The sequence below is a fragment of the Cajanus cajan genome, chromosome 3 (assembly GCF_000230855.2).
Source record: "Cajanus cajan strain Asha chromosome 3, NIPB_CcT2T_4, whole genome shotgun sequence".
Lineage (NCBI taxonomy): Eukaryota > Viridiplantae > Streptophyta > Magnoliopsida > Fabales > Fabaceae > Cajanus > Cajanus cajan.
Genome location: NC_138519.1, coordinates 32890196 through 32907972, shown reverse-complemented (window position 1 = coordinate 32907972; position 17777 = coordinate 32890196).

Sequence of the window (17777 nt, the reverse complement as noted above, 5' to 3'; positions counted from 1 at the left end):
CCTATGCAATGCCCCTGGCACATTCCAGCGGTGCATGCTTAGTATCTTTTCTGACTTTCTTGAAAATTGCATAGAGGTGTTTATGGATGATTTTACTGTTTATGGATCCTCTTTTGATGCATGTTTGGATAATTTGGATAAAGTTCTGAATAGATGCATTGAGACTAACCTTGTTTTTAATTTTGAGAAATGTCATTTCATGGTTGAACAGGGTATAGTTTTAGGGCATATTATTTCTAGTAAGGGCATAGAAGTAGATCCTGCAAAAGTCTCTGTTATTTCACAGTTGGCTTACCCCTCTTGCATGCGAGAGGTTCGATCTTTTCTTGGCCATGCAGGTTTCTACAGGCGCTTCATTAAGGACTTCAGCAAGAAATCCCTTCCACTATCCAGCTTGCTTCAGAAGGATATTGAATTTGATTTTGATGACAGGTGCAAGGAGGCGTTTGATTGCCTCAAGACAGCCTTGACCACCACTCCTATCATTCAGGCACCAGACTGGACAATTCCCTTTGAGCTGATGTGTGATGCTTCAAATTATGCACTAGGGGCTATCTTAGCACAGAGGGTTGACAGATCACCTAGGGTCATATACTACGCTTCCAGGACACTAGATGTTGCTCAAGCAAATTACACGACCACGGAAAAGGAACTTTTAGCTATTGTTTTTGCACTTGATAAATTTCGATCATATTTTGCTTGGTTCTCGTGTCGTTGTTTTTACAGATCATGCAGCTCTAAAGTACCTGTTGAAGAAGGCTGACTCAAAGCCTAGGCTGATCAGATGGATGCTCTGGCTTCAAGAGTTTGACTTGGACATCCGTGACAGGAGCGGAGCACAAAACTTAGTGGAAGACCATCTCAGCAGGATTGAGAGAGTTGAGGACAGTGCTGATGTCTTTCCCATCCAGGATAACTTTCCTGATGAAATTTTTTTGATTGTTTCTTTTGTTTCTATTCCTTCCCGCACCCCTTGGTTTGCAAACATTGTTAATTATTTAGTTGCTTCTATTTTTCCTCCTTTAGCATCTAGAGCTCAGATTGATAAACTCAAGAGTGATGCTAAACATTATGTTTGGGATGACCCCTATTTGTGGAAGTTTTGCAGTGATCAGGTAATCAGGAGATGCTTGCCAGACCATGAGATTGACTCCGTCCTACAGTTCTGTCATTCTTCTGCATATGGTGGTCATCTTGGCATTCAGAGGACAGCTCGCAAGGTGCTTGACTGTGGTTTTTACTGGCCCACCATCTTCAAGGATGCGTGGAAGATGTGCAGCACTTGTGAGCAGTGTCAGAGAGCAAGAGGATCCCTTACATGGAGACAGCAGATGCCTCAGCAGCCCATGCTATTTTGTGAGGTGTTTGATGTCTGGGGTATTGATTTCATGGGTCCCTTTCCTGTTTCTTTTGGTTTTTCATATATTCTCCTAGCTGTTGATTATGTTTCAAAATGGGTGGAAGCCAAAGCCACCAGAACCAATGATGCTCGGGTTGTTGTGGATTTTGTCAGATCTAACATATTTTGCAGGTTTGGAGTACCCAGAGCTATTGTTAGTCATCAGGGAACCCATTTTTGTAACAGATCTATGCAGGCTTTGCTCAAGAAGTATGGGGTAGTGCACAGAATTTCTACACCCTACCACCTGCAGACTAATGGGCAAGCTGAGATTTCAAATAGGGAGATCAAGAGGATCTTAGAGAAGATTGTGCAGCCCAACAGAAAAGATTGGAGCAATAGGCTAGAGGACGCTCTTTGGGCGCATAGGACTGCCTACAAGGCACCTATAGGGATGTCTCCTTATCAGGTTGTCTTCGGTAAGGCATGTCATTTACCTGTGGAGATAGAGCACCGAGCCTACTGGGCTGTGAAGACTTGCAACTTCTCAATTGATCAAGCTGGAGAGGAAAGGAAGTTGCAACTGAGTGAGCTTGATGAGATTCGCTTGAAGCTTATGAGAACTCTAAGTTCTACAAGGAGAAAACCAAGAAGTTCCATGACAGCTTGATAGCTAGGAAGGACTTTGTGGTTGGCCAGAAAGTTCTCTTGTACAATTCTCGGCTCGGACTCATGGGTGGTAAGTTACATTCTAAGTGGATTGGACCTTTTGTTGTTACTAATTTTTTTCCTTATGGTACAGTTGAGGTCAAAAGTGAATCCACAAACAAGAGCTTCAAAGTTAATGGGCACCGTCTGAAGCCCTTCCTCAGCAATCCATCCCTGTTGAATGCAGTTGAAGATGAGATGTCTCTTCTCGACCCTGCTACTCTCCCACCATGACTTAGGGAGTTTTCTTTCCCCCTCTCCTTCTTTACTTTTATTGCACTTGTCCAGATTTATTGATTGTTCTGATTGCTCTGATCTTCTGTTTGGGCCACATTGGGACAATGTGTGATTTAAGTGTGGGGGGGAACTGTTTTGGTTTGATTACATGCTTTTACGGTTTATTTGTTATTTTAGGTTTTATGTTTAGGTGTTCTGTACATCTTTGCATGTTTCTCTGTGATTTTTGGGTTTTGATTGTTTGTAGGCACTTACTTCATTCTTGGATAGGAGTTTCTTGATACTATATGGTTTGAAATCCCTGTTTTTCTCTGCTTGGAAAGATGATTTTGAGGTTTGAGAGGTTGTTTTAATTGTGACAGATATACCCTATGTGAGGATTTGAGCCACTCTCTGTTCTTTCTTGTGTGTTATGCCTCTTGATTGCTTACAGTTGCCTTGTCTTGACTCTGTTTGATACTTCTTGATTCAAATGCATGTTTGGATATGATTAAGGCATTTTTGTTCTGATAAGCCTCTAGCCAAATAAGCCTACCTTGAATTAACTCCTCTAATAACCCCTGCTGAGCCTATTTCCCATTTTTGTTTGAAGCTCATTACAAGCCTTAAGCGAAAAACCATGATTACCTTAACCTTAGGGAGTTTTGGAGCTTTGGAATTTTTTTGGGAATAAGTTCTTGAATAAGTGTGGGGGTGTGTGTATGTTTCATTGGATGATGTATGTTGGCTAGTTGATTCCTTATGTTGTACACTTTGCTTCTCTGCATGTTATCTCATTTCAAATTTTCGTGTGTACTATTCACTATGTACTGTTCATGTTTTCAAAAAAAAATCAAAAAATCAAAAAATCAAAAAAAAAAATAAAAATAAAAATCCAAAAAAAAATGAAAAAGAGAAGTTGTTTGAGGCAAGAGAAAGAGGATTCATCATCATAGAGGTCATTAGAGGTTTTTGGGTTTGTTTCTTGTGCGTATTCTTGACTTATTCCCCATTGCTCCTCTGATTCCTCTGGTTTGTAGTTACTTATCCCATATATTATCCTCTACCCTGTCCTTGGCCTCATTACAACCCTAAAAAGACCTTTTTATCCTTATGTGCATGTTTATTGGGTGTTGATTTTAGAGGCTTCCAAAGTCTATCTGTTGCTTGTTTTTCATGAGTGCTTTGAGAGTATACAATTGCCTAGACACTTGAGAGATACAGTGATACAGTGCATCTTGTGAGGTTCTGTTGCTTTTGATTCACCTCTTAAGCTGATTGATTGTCTTGCCATGTTTTGAAATGCTTGGATGATTTCCATAAGTATCTGGTTTCTCTGACTCTTTTTGTGTTGGATGTTGTCTACTCCTTTTCTTTCCCCAGGATTCATTGAGGATTGTGTAAATCTGTTTGTTTTGTTGTGTGTTCTTGTTTCTGTTTCTTCCTGTTGTGTCACTCTCTTTGATATCTCTGGCATTATTCCTTGCTCTACTTTTTGATTTTGCTCAGGAATGCAAAAGGCTAAGTGTGGGGGAATTTAATGAGTCAATATTTTCCCCTATTTTCTTACCTTTCTGTACTTATTTTAATCTTTGATTTGTGCCTAATTGCTTATATTCTTCATTGTTTTCTATTTGGGCTGTAATTGCACCGGTAATTCATATTTTAACTAATTTGAATTTTCTGAATCTAATTATTCCAAATTTCATTTTCAGGGCTGTAGACCCCTAAAATTGTCCGGGTCGGAAATAAGACTCGAAGACTCTCAAAGATCAAAGGAAAGTCAGCCAGAAGGACTCCCAGAAGACCATAGGATGACTATCTGTAGGTTTAGAGGTCTTAGAGTAGCCAAAAATAAGAAAGTGGGAGGTTTGGAGCTCAATACGGCCTCCTTGGAGTTCAGTACGGCCTCCTTACAATACGGTCGTACTGAAACCAATACGGCCGTATTGAAGTTTCTGTATTTCAATACGGCCGTACTGAATTCAATACGGCCGTATTGAAGTACAAAAACTCAATACGGGCCGTATGGAACCCAGGGGCCGTACTGCGCCTCATCCCTATAAATAGGACGTCATTTGGACGTCATTCCACACTTTTCCACACAGTTTTGACTCCCTCCTTGAGTATTCTGGGGTTTTTGAGCAGTGTTCTGCCCTAGAAATCTCTCTGGGAGTCGATCCGACGAAGTTCTGGAATTCCGAGCATTTAGCTTGGAGATTCGAACTTAGTCGAAGGGAAATCTTTTGGATTTCCATAGTCAAAAATTATTTTTAGGAAGGAGCGAGCGAGCTTGTAGAGGGAGGGAGTGCCAAAAAGCCTCCTAGACTTCATTGATATATAAAAAGCACGCTTCAAGAGGTTTCTTTTCTAAAAATCCCTTCTTTTACCGCTTTCTGATTGTTGCATATTTAAATTTATCATCATGTAGATATTTAATTTACAATCGCTTATAATAAATAGGGGTAATTTAGTAATTTTGCGCTATTATTTAATAAATAATCCGTCATAGGGAACCCTAATGGGGCGTTGTGGGGGTGCTAACACCTTCCCCACACGTAACCGACTCCCTTACCCAACTCTGGTTGTAATGGCCAAAGTTGATTTATAAAATCAATTGCCTTAAATCTTTTTCCAATGTTTTGAGTAAAATATTGGTGGCGACTCCAAGAACCCTAATTTTTGCGAAAACCACTAATCCATAGAGGGTCCCGCTTGGGATTAATATGGATTGGTGAATCATTTAATAAAATTGGTAGCTCGACAAGGTCTCAGTTTGAGAATAAGTCGTTCTATCAATCCACCACTTTTCAAAACTTTAAAAAGAGTCCAACCATCGTCGCGATTGCCAAGGTCCGTTTCGGCGGGTGGCGACAGATGGCGACTCCACTGGGGAAGCCTCGAGAGTCAGTCCCATTTAGTGATGGATTCTTTTCAAAATAATAGTTTAAAATTACTTTATTACCCCTCACTTGTATGATAACATGCTTTATCTATTTGGCTTTAATAACTGTTGTATTTTTAAATTCTCGCAATTGTTTGAAATACAAACTGCACACGAACCTTTGCACACAATAGTTCCCTCTATACCCGGGGGCATGAGTGGAAAGCCATAGGGAGTGGATGTTAGTACGGCCGGTTGTCGAATGGGTCTATAGGTGCCCGTAGACCGTTGTCGGAAAGCATCACTCAAGGTGATAACCATGAACTCGAGTCCGACAGTGCGTTGGAACTTTCCATCGACTTACGACAAGAGGAATTGGGTCCCTATAATGGGGGCACCTTGGGGGCCTCAGACCGGTGAGAACAGTTAGATCCACCTTGAATATGCACTTTTCTGCAGGATACCCCTACCTCGTGATTCGCTCGTGACTGTTCGTGGATGAGTGAATTGTTTGTGTATAGGTTTATGTGATATTGTTTGTGCATTAATAAAACCTCGTGATAAGGTCTAAAGAATAATCCCCATGCATGAAAAAACCATGACATGAGAGGAAAGACCATGTGCGAAAATATAATAAAAGTGAGGAGCATGTGCATCATTACCAATAAGACATCATGCATCCTCACAAACCATGCATTTTAGGTTCACCAATACCTCTTGACATGAGTAAAAGAGACCCATAATCATCGAGTTTCTCCGTTGGGGAGGGATCATAAGTCAAGGAGGGTGGTAACACTCTGTTTTAAAAAGGCAGCGCCTTAAAAATGGAGGGTTATCAAGCTCATGTCAAGAGTGTATTCACTCCATAAATAAAATTAGATTAAACATTCATTTTAGAAAGTGGCTGGTCATCTCTCTGTCCTCACGCGCGCGCAGAAAATCAAGAAGATGGACGCGTTGGAGGAACAAAATAAGAAGCTTACAGCTGAACTCTCACAGCTCAAGGAGCAAATGGCGCAAATGATGGAACTCATGTGTCACCACAACATACACGGGGCTGAGCACAGTGACCATGAGTCCCATCATGTTGGAGGAAGAGTGGAACAAGAGCTGAAAAGTGGGAAGTTAGCTAAACCTTCCCAATCATTTAAAGCTAAGAAGACCTTTAGGAAGAAGAAGGAGAGAGGAGTCAATGCCGTAAATATTTCTTCATCTTCTTCCACTTCGAAGTCAGGAAAGTCGCAATACAACCCTGTGAAGAAGTTTGATAAACTTCCGACCACATATAGCGACCTCCTGCCGAAGCTAGTGGAAGCACGTCTTCTAGCTTATGTTCCACCAAAGAAAATGGATCCACCCTACCCCGATTGGTACAATCCACAAGATAAATGTCTATACCATTCGGGGGCACCGGGGCATTCAACGGAGAACTGTAGAGCTCTCAAATATAAGGTCCAAAACCTTATCGATGCTGGGTGGATCACTTTTGATTCAACAGCGCCCGACGTGAGCAAGAATCCTCGGCCAAAGTAGGAGTAGAGAATGGCAAGCCACGATAGGGCCCCTCCATATTCTTCTTTTAGGGACTCATGATCAGTACCCGAGATCATGAGAACCTTTTCATGTAAATAAGGGTTTTTGTACAGTTTTAATACATATCAATAAAGAGGCATTTTTCACACATCACTCTCTCTTTTGTTCTTTTCTCTCTTTCCTCATTAACATTAATAATTCTAAACCTAAACAGAACCAATAAAATAATTATGTCTGTAATTGTTCGCTCTGACCGGGATCCGAAAGTTGAGGATGAATGGGTTGAGTTGGACAGTGATGAGGAGGCCATCTCTCCGGATCTGCAAAGACTGCTAGAACGAGAAGCTCGCCTACTCCAACCGTATCAAGAGAAATTGGAGACTGTGAATTTGGGGCAGGGCCGAGAGATAAAAGAGGTCAACATTGGGACCCATATCAGTGATGAAATAAGGACATATGTTTCCGCTATGATTATAATGAAATCATTCTTTTTGCTTCTTTTCTTGCTTATAATAAAATTCTAAACCACATTATTTTTAACCCTGTTTGAATAAACATGAATGAGGTTAAAATCATCTTAATAATAATAAACCCACATCATCTTTATGTGGAAGTGTGTGTGACAACTTGGAGCACCTTCCCTTGGCCTCGACAAGTGCCATCATGGATAAAAAGAAATCCTTTAAAATAAAAAAAGCTCGGCAGGAAACCCAAAAAGGGGGCTGTAGACCCCTAAAATTGTCCGGGTCAGAAATAAAGTTTGAAGACTCTCGAAGACTGAAGGATAATCAGCCAGAAGGACTCCTCGAAGGCCCTAGGAGGGTTCTCTGTAGGTCCAGAGGTCTTAGAATAGTTTAAAATAAAGAAGTGGAGGGAAAAAGCCCAATACGGCCGTACTGAACTCAATACGGCCGTATTGAAGCTTCAATACGGCCATACTGAAGTCAGTACGACCGTATTGACACTTCAATACGACCGCTGCGAACTCAATACGGGCGTATTGAAATTTCTGACTTTCAATACGACCGTATTGAACCCCAATACGACCGTATTGAAGTTCAAAAATTTCAATACGGCCGTATTGGCCCTGTAGGCCGTACTGCGCCTATTCCCTATAAATATGACGTCAATTGGACGTCATTCCACACTTTCACACTCAGTTTTGACTCCCTCCTTGAGTATTCTGGGGTTTTTGAGCAGTGTTCTGCCCTAGAAATCTCTCTGGGAGTCGATCCGACGAAGTTCTGGAATTCCGAGCACTTAGCTTGGAGATTCGAACCTAGTCGAAGGGAAATCCTCCGGATTTCCATAGTCAAAATTTTATAGGAGAGAGCGAGCGAGCTTGTAGAGCGAGGGAACGCCAAAAAGCTTCCCAGTTTTACTCAATATATAAAAGCACGCTTCAAGAGGTTTCTTCTTAAATCCTTCCTTTTACTGCTTTCTGTGTGCATATTTAAACTGTCATCATGTAGATAGTTAATTCATAATCGCTTATAATAAATAGGGGTAATTTAGTAATTTTACGCTATTATTTTAGAAATAATCTGTCATAGGGAACCCGAAAGGGGCGCTGTGGGGTGCTAACACCTTCCCCACGCGTAACCGACTCCCTTACCCAACTCTGGTTGTAATGGCCAAAGTTGATTTATAAAATCAATTGCCTTATCCCTTTTTCCAATGTTTTGAGTAAAACATTGGTGGCGACTCCACGAACCCTCCTTTTACGAAAACCACTAAACCATGGAGGGTCCCGCTTGGGATTAATATGGATTAGTGAGACTTTTAATAAATAAATTGGATAAGATCGACAAGGTCTCAGTTTGAGAACAAGTCGTTCTAATAATCCAATACATTTTCAAAACCAAAATAAAAGCGAGCACAACCATCCTTCGCGAATGCCGAAAGCCCGTTTCGGGCCGGTGGCGACAGATGGCGACTCCACTGGGGAAGCCTCGAGAGTCAGTCCCATTTAGTGACAGATTATTTTTAACAAATAATAGTTAAAATTACTTTATTACCCCTCACTTGTATGATAACATGTTTATCTATTTGGCTTTAATAACTGTTGTATGTTTAATTTTCCGCAAATGTTTGAAATAAAATTGCACACAAACCTTTGCACACAACAGTTCCCTCTATACCCGGGGGCATGAGTGGTAATCCATAGGGAGTGGATGTTAGTACGGCCGGTTGATGGGTTTATAGGAGCCTATGAGACCGTTGTCGGAAAACATCACTCAAGGTGATAACCATGAACTTGAGTCCGACGGTGCGTTGGAGCTTTCCATCGACCTACGACAAGAGGAATTGGGTCCCTATAATGGGGGCACCTTGGGGGCCTCAGACCGGTGAGAACAGTTAGATCCACCTTGAATATGCACTTTTCTGCAGGATACCCCTACCTCGTGATTCGCTCGTGACTGTTCGTGGGTGAGTGAATTGTTTGTGCATTTTTATGTGACATTGTATGAGCATACATTTGCACCTTTTAAACATACAACAAAAAGAATAAACAGAAATAAAGATCTTCTAGTACATGGTGTTAACATCTACCTTCATTGCATTCATATAGGTAGTTTCCCTTTTCACCCAAAAAATACAAAAAAAGATACAAAATATTCAAAAGGAAAATATGTATTTACCCAAACCAAGCAATATCATGCATCATCTTAGGAAAATCCTAAAAACATGATAATGCTTATTTCAATAAACACAATGCATGCATATTCAACATCATCATCTCATGCATATAGATCATGGAGGGATCTAGGAATCATTCATTTCATACATCCCTCCTAGTAATTCAGTAATAAACATAAATAAAAAGAAAGGATTAAATCGATGCGTATGTTCAAAAATGGATCGCACGCCGTTCGTTATCAAGTGTAAGCCAACAACCATGCCAAGCGAGCATACGTCAACTCCGTTGTTGGTAATCAGACAAACAAAGGGGAAGGTCCAACACCATTAAGGATCACAGTTCCAAGGCCTTTCCCTTGCAAATCAAATAAGGCTGTGCCGTGGATATACGACATCCACTCTTCTGCCGACAGCGATATCTCCAACATCGCTGGACTTGGGGGCATAACTAGGAGTGGCAGGATCTACACTCCCGAAGATCTTTATGATAAAGCCCCCAAGAATAAAGAAAAAAAAGAAGAAAAGAAAACCGAGGAAAAAGAATCCGAGGAGGAGACAGAGCGAGTACTCCATCGTGGATCAACTTCATAGGACGCCAGCAAAGATTACGCTGTTGTCGTTGATCCTAAGTTCCGAACCGCATCGGCAAGCTCTGTCGAAAGTCTTGAACGAGGCATACGTGTCGCACATTATCTCCCAAGACGAGTTTGAGGGGATTGTTAGTCACGTCAAGGCTAACGATCACCTCACCTTCATCGATGAAGAAATCCCCGCCGAGGGATCAAACCACAACAAGCCCTTGCACATCTCTACAAAGTGCAAGGAGTAGCACATCGCTAAAGTCTTGGTAGGTAATAGATCTTCCTTGAAAGTGATGCCAAAAAGAACGCTCAAAGCAATTGGCAATCAAGGGAGTCCAAACGCGCCCGAGCAACATGATCGTTCGAGCTTTCGACGGTTCTAAAAGAGAAGCAGTGGGAGAAATCAATCTTCCAATCCAAATTGGACCCACTATCTTCAACGTCGAATTTCAAGTGATGGATATCACTCCCGCATACAGCTGTCTCCTCGGCCGACCTTGGATTCATGATGCGAAAGCTATTCCTTCTACGCTCCACCAGAAAGTCAAGTTCATAGTGGGTGACAAACTGGTGACCGAACAAGCTAAAGATGACATACTCATCAGCAAGCCATCCAACATACTTTATGTGGATGCAGCAGAGGAAGCTTTAGAAACCGCCTTCCAAGCATTGGAAATCGCCAATGTCGAAACGTTTCCCCGAGAAATGAAGAAGGTAGCCTCCATGCTCACCAAGAACGGATACTTGCCAGGACAAGGATTAGGCAAGGACTCCCAAGGAATCCCGGAGCTACCCATTATCAAGGATAAATCCGGGGAAACAAGGGTTAGGATACAACCCTAACAAAGATCAAAGAACGAAGAGGAATCAAGATCCTTCTCGACGTTCTTTAAGCCAGATCTTTAGGAAGGCCGGTTCACAAGCGTCAAGGCCGGTCGTCGTCGTCAAATGTTTTTCTCCTTCCGATAGGGATGTATAGACTCAGTGACTATTAGAGATCACTCCTCGGGGACAGCCCGACCCCCGAGCCTCGATAGGGCACATGTTTCCATCATGATTATAATAAAATCATTCTTCATTAATTCTTTATTGCTTCTTTTCTCGCTTGCAATAAAATTCTAGACCACATTATTTTAACCCTGTTTGAATAAACATGAATGAGGTTAAAATCATCTTAATAAAAATAAACCCGCATCATTTTTATGTGGAAGTGTGCATGACAGCTTGGAGCACCTTTTCTTGGCATCAATAAGTGCCATCATGGATAAAAGAAATCCTAAAAAACAAAAAAGCTCGGCAGGAAACCCAAAAAGGGGGCTGCACAAAAATAAGAGCAAAAGACCCGCTAGGAATCCCACAAAAGGGTGACCTAGGCAAAAATTAGGGTTACAAAATAATGAATAAAAACAAAAGCCCGCTAAGACACCACAAATGGGTGTTTTAGGCAAAAGTAAGAGCCATCAAAAAAGAGAAAAACAAAATAAATCCATGATGGTACCATCAATTGAATTCAACAAAGGGGCTCAAGAAAAGCTATCCAAGTTGTCAAAGCACAATCATTAATAACAAAGATGTGCTTAACCTCATAAGTGTTTAAACAAACAAACCTAAACACAATAAGCCTACCTTGGCCATCCATGCTTACAAAAACAATTTTTCAAAAATAAAATAATCCCCTCTAAAACACAAACTTTTGAAAATATATCCTTTCCTTCTTTTCTCTCTTGTCCCAACGATTTTTGAATAATCTAGTGGAAACATGGAGATATAGTGGTCAATAGGAGGGTTGACACATCTTCTAAAGAAAGGGAAGGATCATTTGGTTGATGACACCAAAATCAAATACGCATCATTCCTCGGTAACAGAAATCGGCAGCGCACAGTCCGTCTGGAGGAATGGCAAAATCCAAACACAAAAACGCATCGGTTAATTCTTTTGAAAAAAAGAATCAAATAGAATTAGGTGCATCATACTGCATACATGCATACAGATGATAGGTGTACTGGAAGATCACTTATTCTCTGTTTATTGAAAAAACAAAAAAAAAAAAAAAAAAAAAAAAAAAAAAAAAAAAAAAAAAAAACAAACAAACAAAAAATATAAACTTCAGAAAAAACAATGCGCCCGTACCATGTTCAGTACACCCGTACTAAAATCAGGGTTATGAACAAAATTTCAACTCAATACGGGCGTACTGAAATGGATGCGGCCGTATTGGCCATAAAGAAATTTTCAAAGACCTCGTCATGAGGCAACTACATAAATTAGAAAAAATAGGAAAAATTGCTTGTGTATGACAGCAGTAAACAAAATGCAAAGATTCAGAAAATCAACAGCGTCATACAGAATAACTGAGCCTGGAGAGGCTTGCCGAAAGAATACTCTCAGAATAACTGAGCCTGGAGAGGCTTACCGAAAGAATACTCTCAGAATAACTGAGCCTGGAGAGGCTTGCCGAAAGAATACTCTCAGAATAACTGAGCCTGGAGAGGCTTGCCGAAATAATACTCTCAGAATAACTAAAGCCTGGAGAGGCTTGCAGAAATAATACTCTCAGAATAACTGAGCCTGGAGAGGCTTGCCGAAATAATACTCTCAGAATAACTGAGCCTGGAGAGGCTTGCCGAAATAATACTCTCTCAAAATAACTGAGCCTGGAGAGGCTCGCCGAAATAATACTCTCTCAGAATAACTGAGCCTGGAGAGGCTTGCCTAAATAATACTCCCGCAGAATAATTGAGCCTGGAGAGGCTTGCCGAAATAATACTCCTTCAGAATAATTGAGCCTGGAGAGGCTCGCCGAAATAATACTCTTTCATCATAACTAAAGCCTGGAGAGGCTTGCAGAAATAATACTCTCAGAATATTTGAGCCTGGAGAGGCTTGCAGAAATAATACTCTCAGAATATTTGAGCCTGGAGAGGCTTGCTGAAATAATACTCTTTCAGAATAATTGAGCCTGGAGAGGCTTGCAGAAATAATACTTCCTCAGAATAACTAAAGCCTGGAGAGGCTTGCAGAAATAATACTCCCCCAACTGTACAGAATAAATGAGCCTGGAGAGGCTCGCAGAAATAATACTCCCCAGAGAAACCTCAACTCAAGCTCACGGAACGAATCCCCAGCGAGAGCTATCAAAGCAAAATCGACGCAATCCCCAATGGAAGTGCGATCATCCAAACAGTATATACAAGTCAAAGGACTTAACACTTCCTCAGTGAAAGATAGCTCTCCGACTCAAAGCGCTGAGTGAGGCTAAGCCTGCAGAGGCTTCCTAAATAATACTCTGGGATACATAAGATCCCTCATTCCCCAATCGCCTACTCAGAGGCATCCCTGCAAAAAGAGAAAAAATCAAAAATATCAATAAGTATTCCCCAAGCGGAATCTGGCACTCAGCCGAACACTGAACTTCAAATCCCCAGTCGCCTACACAAGAGGCACTCCTTCAAAAAGGAAAACCCAAAAAAAGAAAAAAAAATCAATAACAATTCCCCAAGTGGAATTTGGCTTTTTAGCCAATCATTGAACGTCGAGCTGATACGCCTAACAGAAGAGGCTAATCAAAATCAACGACAGAATCCCCAGCGGATAACAGCCTACACAGAGGCGACAAAATCAGAAAACCCAAAAGAGATACCCGAATAAGGATGAACCGGGATACTCCACCAACGTCAAAGGACGTCAGCCAAACATAAGGCATCGCTCAATTCAAGAAGAGCATCTGTGTCTACACCCCAAGGAAACAGAAATTCCTCAATGGGTACCAACAATGCAATGCAAGTTGGGGCACAGGAACCTATGAATGACTGCACATCCCCTAGACGGATCCCTGCGTTATCCAGCCCTCAGTGGCACCAAAATCAAAATCAAACCGTCAAAGCAGCATCGTGGACTGTGGAGACAAAAATCATCTCAAATCCCTGGAGAGGGCAAACTCACATTGCCAATGTCGTCAAGAACACGGAGGCAGACCCTGGAGAGGGCAAACTCACCCTGGAGAGGGCAAGACTCACGCACAAGTCTGGAGAGGCGACGACTAATACTCACCCCGGAGAGGGCAAACTCACCCTGGAGAGGGCAAACTCACCCTGGAGAGGGCAAGACTCACGCACAAGTCTGGAGAGGCGACGACTAATACTCACCCTGGAGAGGGCAAACTCACCCTGGAGAGGGCAAGACTCACGCACAAGTCTGGAGAGGCGACGACTAATACTCACCCCGGAGAGGGCAAACTCACCCCGGAGAGGGCAAACTCACCCTGGAGAGGGCAAACTCACCCTGGAGAGGGCAAGACTCACGAGGCGACGATTAATACTCACCCTGGAGAGGGCAAGACTCACGCTACCAAAGTGACTAGAAGCGCGGAGGTATGCACCAACCTGGAGAGGCTACTCAACAATTTTCCCACCTGAAGACACTACAAGTCGGAAGGATGGCACATCACCCGGACAATTGGGTCAACTCCTTTACTTGTCAGCCGGTACACCAAAAGACCGTTTGACTAAGTAAAGGGGGGGCAGCTGTAGACCCCTAAAATTGTCCGGGTCAGAAATAAAGTTTGAAGACTCTCGAAGACTGAAGGATAATCAGCCAGAAGGACTCCTCGAAGGCCCTAGGAGGGTTCTCTGTAGGTCCAGAGGTCTTAGAATAGTTTAAAATAAAGAAGTGGAGGGAAAAAGCCCAATACGGCCGTACTGAACTCAATACGGCCGTATTGAAGCTTCAATACGGCCATACTGAAGTCAGTACGACCGTATTGACACTTCAATACGACCGCTGCGAACTCAATACGGGCGTATTGAAATTTCTGACTTTCAATACGACCGTATTGAACCCCAATACGACCGTATTGAAGTTCAAAAATTTCAATACGGCCGTATTGGCCCTGTAGGCCGTACTGCGCCTATTCCCTATAAATATGACGTCAATTGGACGTCATTCCACACTTTCACACTCAGTTTTGACTCCCTCCTTGAGTATTCTGGGGTTTTTGAGCAGTGTTCTGCCCTAGAAATCTCTCTGGGAGTCGATCCGACGAAGTTCTGGAATTCCGAGCACTTAGCTTGGAGATTCGAACCTAGTCGAAGGGAAATCCTCCGGATTTCCATAGTCAAAATTTTATAGGAGAGAGCGAGCGAGCTTGTAGAGCGAGGGAACGCCAAAAAGCTTCCCAGTTTTACTCAATATATAAAAGCACGCTTCAAGAGGTTTCTTCTTAAATCCTTCCTTTTACTGCTTTCTGTGTGCATATTTAAACTGTCATCATGTAGATAGTTAATTCATAATCGCTTATAATAAATAGGGGTAATTTAGTAATTTTACGCTATTATTTTAGAAATAATCTGTCATAGGGAACCCGAAAGGGGCGCTGTGGGGTGCTAACACCTTCCCCACGCGTAACCGACTCCCTTACCCAACTCTGGTTGTAATGGCCAAAGTTGATTTATAAAATCAATTGCCTTATCCCTTTTTCCAATGTTTTGAGTAAAACATTGGTGGCGACTCCACGAACCCTCCTTTTACGAAAACCACTAAACCATGGAGGGTCCCGCTTGGGATTAATATGGATTAGTGAGACTTTTAATAAATAAATTGGATAAGATCGACAAGGTCTCAGTTTGAGAACAAGTCGTTCTAATAATCCAATACATTTTCAAAACCAAAATAAAAGCGAGCACAACCATCCTTCGCGAATGCCGAAAGCCCGTTTCGGGCCGGTGGCGACAATGCTCAATCAACGCACACCCGTGAATGATCACGTTCAAATCCATGGTTTAGGGTCCCTATCAAAGAAAGTGCGTTGTATAGGAAGGTTTTAATTATCATCACTAGTCTTTAAAAACTCCCAAGGTGCCCCCATCATAGGGACCTAGTACCTCTGTCATCCTCACCTGGCAAACTCTAAGGTTTGACGCAATATTTCGAGCTAGAGTAACCGGTTATCACCTTGAGTGTGATTTTCGACAAAGCTTGCAGGCTCTAAGGTCGTTCTTGGACTGGTCATATGTCAACCACTCTCTATCTTTACACGCCCATGCCCCTGGGTGTATAGGAAACTATTATGTGCAAGGGTTTATGTATAGTTGTTATTTCAAACAGGTGCAGAATTTAAACATACAAACAAATATCAAAGCCAAATAAGTAAATATTTACATGCAAAACAAATAAGGTAAAGGGAAAACATATTTGAACTATTATTCTTATTTTGCTAATCTCATCATTTATTTGGACCTGACCCTTTTTAAGCTTCCCCAATAGAGTTGTTAGCTGTCGAACCCAAAAAATTTTGATCTTAGCCACAAATGGTTTGGACTTCAAATTTGAAAATCTCATCCATTAAGGAATGCCCGAAGACCAGACTAATCCCTAATTAATGATTTTCAAAAGAGTTCATGGAGTCCCCACCGATGTTTTTCTCAAAAAATCAGAAAAAAGGAAAAAGAGATTCTTAAAAATATAAAAAATGGCCTTCACAAACAAAATTGGGTTCAGGGGTCGGTTACGTATAGGGAAGGTGTTAGGCACCCTACAATGCCCTAAATTGGTAATCTTATAATAAAACTAACATGATAGAGAATAACAGTTTACATATTCGGTTCCCTTTATTAATGGTTATTTACATGATTTAAACTAAATTATCAAATTTACCCTAAGACATCAACATATGCATGATGGTCCTTTTTAGTTATAGCAATATTTACAATAAAAGAAATAGAAAATGGAGAAGAAGACTAATGGGAATACCTTTTGAGCGAGCTTTTATAAAGTGTTTTTCAAATGTGAAATACTTTAGGTGCTTTTTGGTCACCCTTCACACTACAATGTGCCTCACAACACTCTAGAAATACAAAAGGAGGGAGAGAGATAATTTTGAGTTTATACAAGACTTCTAGTAAGCAATTTTTCCCTTTTTTTCCTCCCTTGGTGCTTCGTACGAGCCTACTATTTATAGGGACGAAAATCCACCACAATAGACTGCTCTGAATTCAAAATGGGTTGTTTTGGGCCTTTTTGTTACACAAAAAAATTAAAACTACAACGGCTCGTTCCCAAAGCGGATCAACCCGTTCCAGATTTGAATTTTGCATGTAAAAAACTAAGTCAGAACGGGACATTTTGACCTAGGGTTACAGGCTTTTTTCTATACTCAGAATGACCCATTCCGATTTGGGAATGACCTGTTCCAGGCTCCTAATTCTGGCCTTCTACAGTTTAGGCCTCTGGATGTCATGTTAGCCTGCTCTGATGTTGTTTTCAGGCCTTTGGGAACTCCTTCTTCTTATGTTAAAAGTTCATTTCCTTGTTTATGTGCCCCAGATAAAATTAGGTGTCTATAGGTACCTCCTACATGGGTGTGGTTCCTTCAAGCATGATCGTTCTTATTAGTCTAAAGGAATAAAATTGCATCAGGCTTGATTGATTCGCATAGAGTTCTCATCCACTTATTCTTTATACGTTAAACCATAAAATTATCCCATACTCGTATAATCATCTCAAAATTAAACATCATACTCTAATAATCTTTTTGAATTAAAACAAATCACACTAAGCTTCCAAATTATGCATACAATCTTAACCCTCAAAATATAAGGTAATTATGTACACACTTAAATTTATCACAAAATTACAATCATAGCCATCTTACCTCAATAGTTTCATTCCAACATTAAACATAAACATTCACAAAGATTAATTAAGAAACCTGAGAGGATTAGTGATGGAAGCACTCTTGAAGAAGTGGTCCGGTTTGCTTCTTCTAGCTTCCACCGAAGTCCACACGCAATCCATGAGGTTCCAATGGAAGAAAAAAAACTTCAAAAATGGTGAAGAATGCAGCTGGATCCGTGGTGGATATCTTCCAAAGAAGGAAGA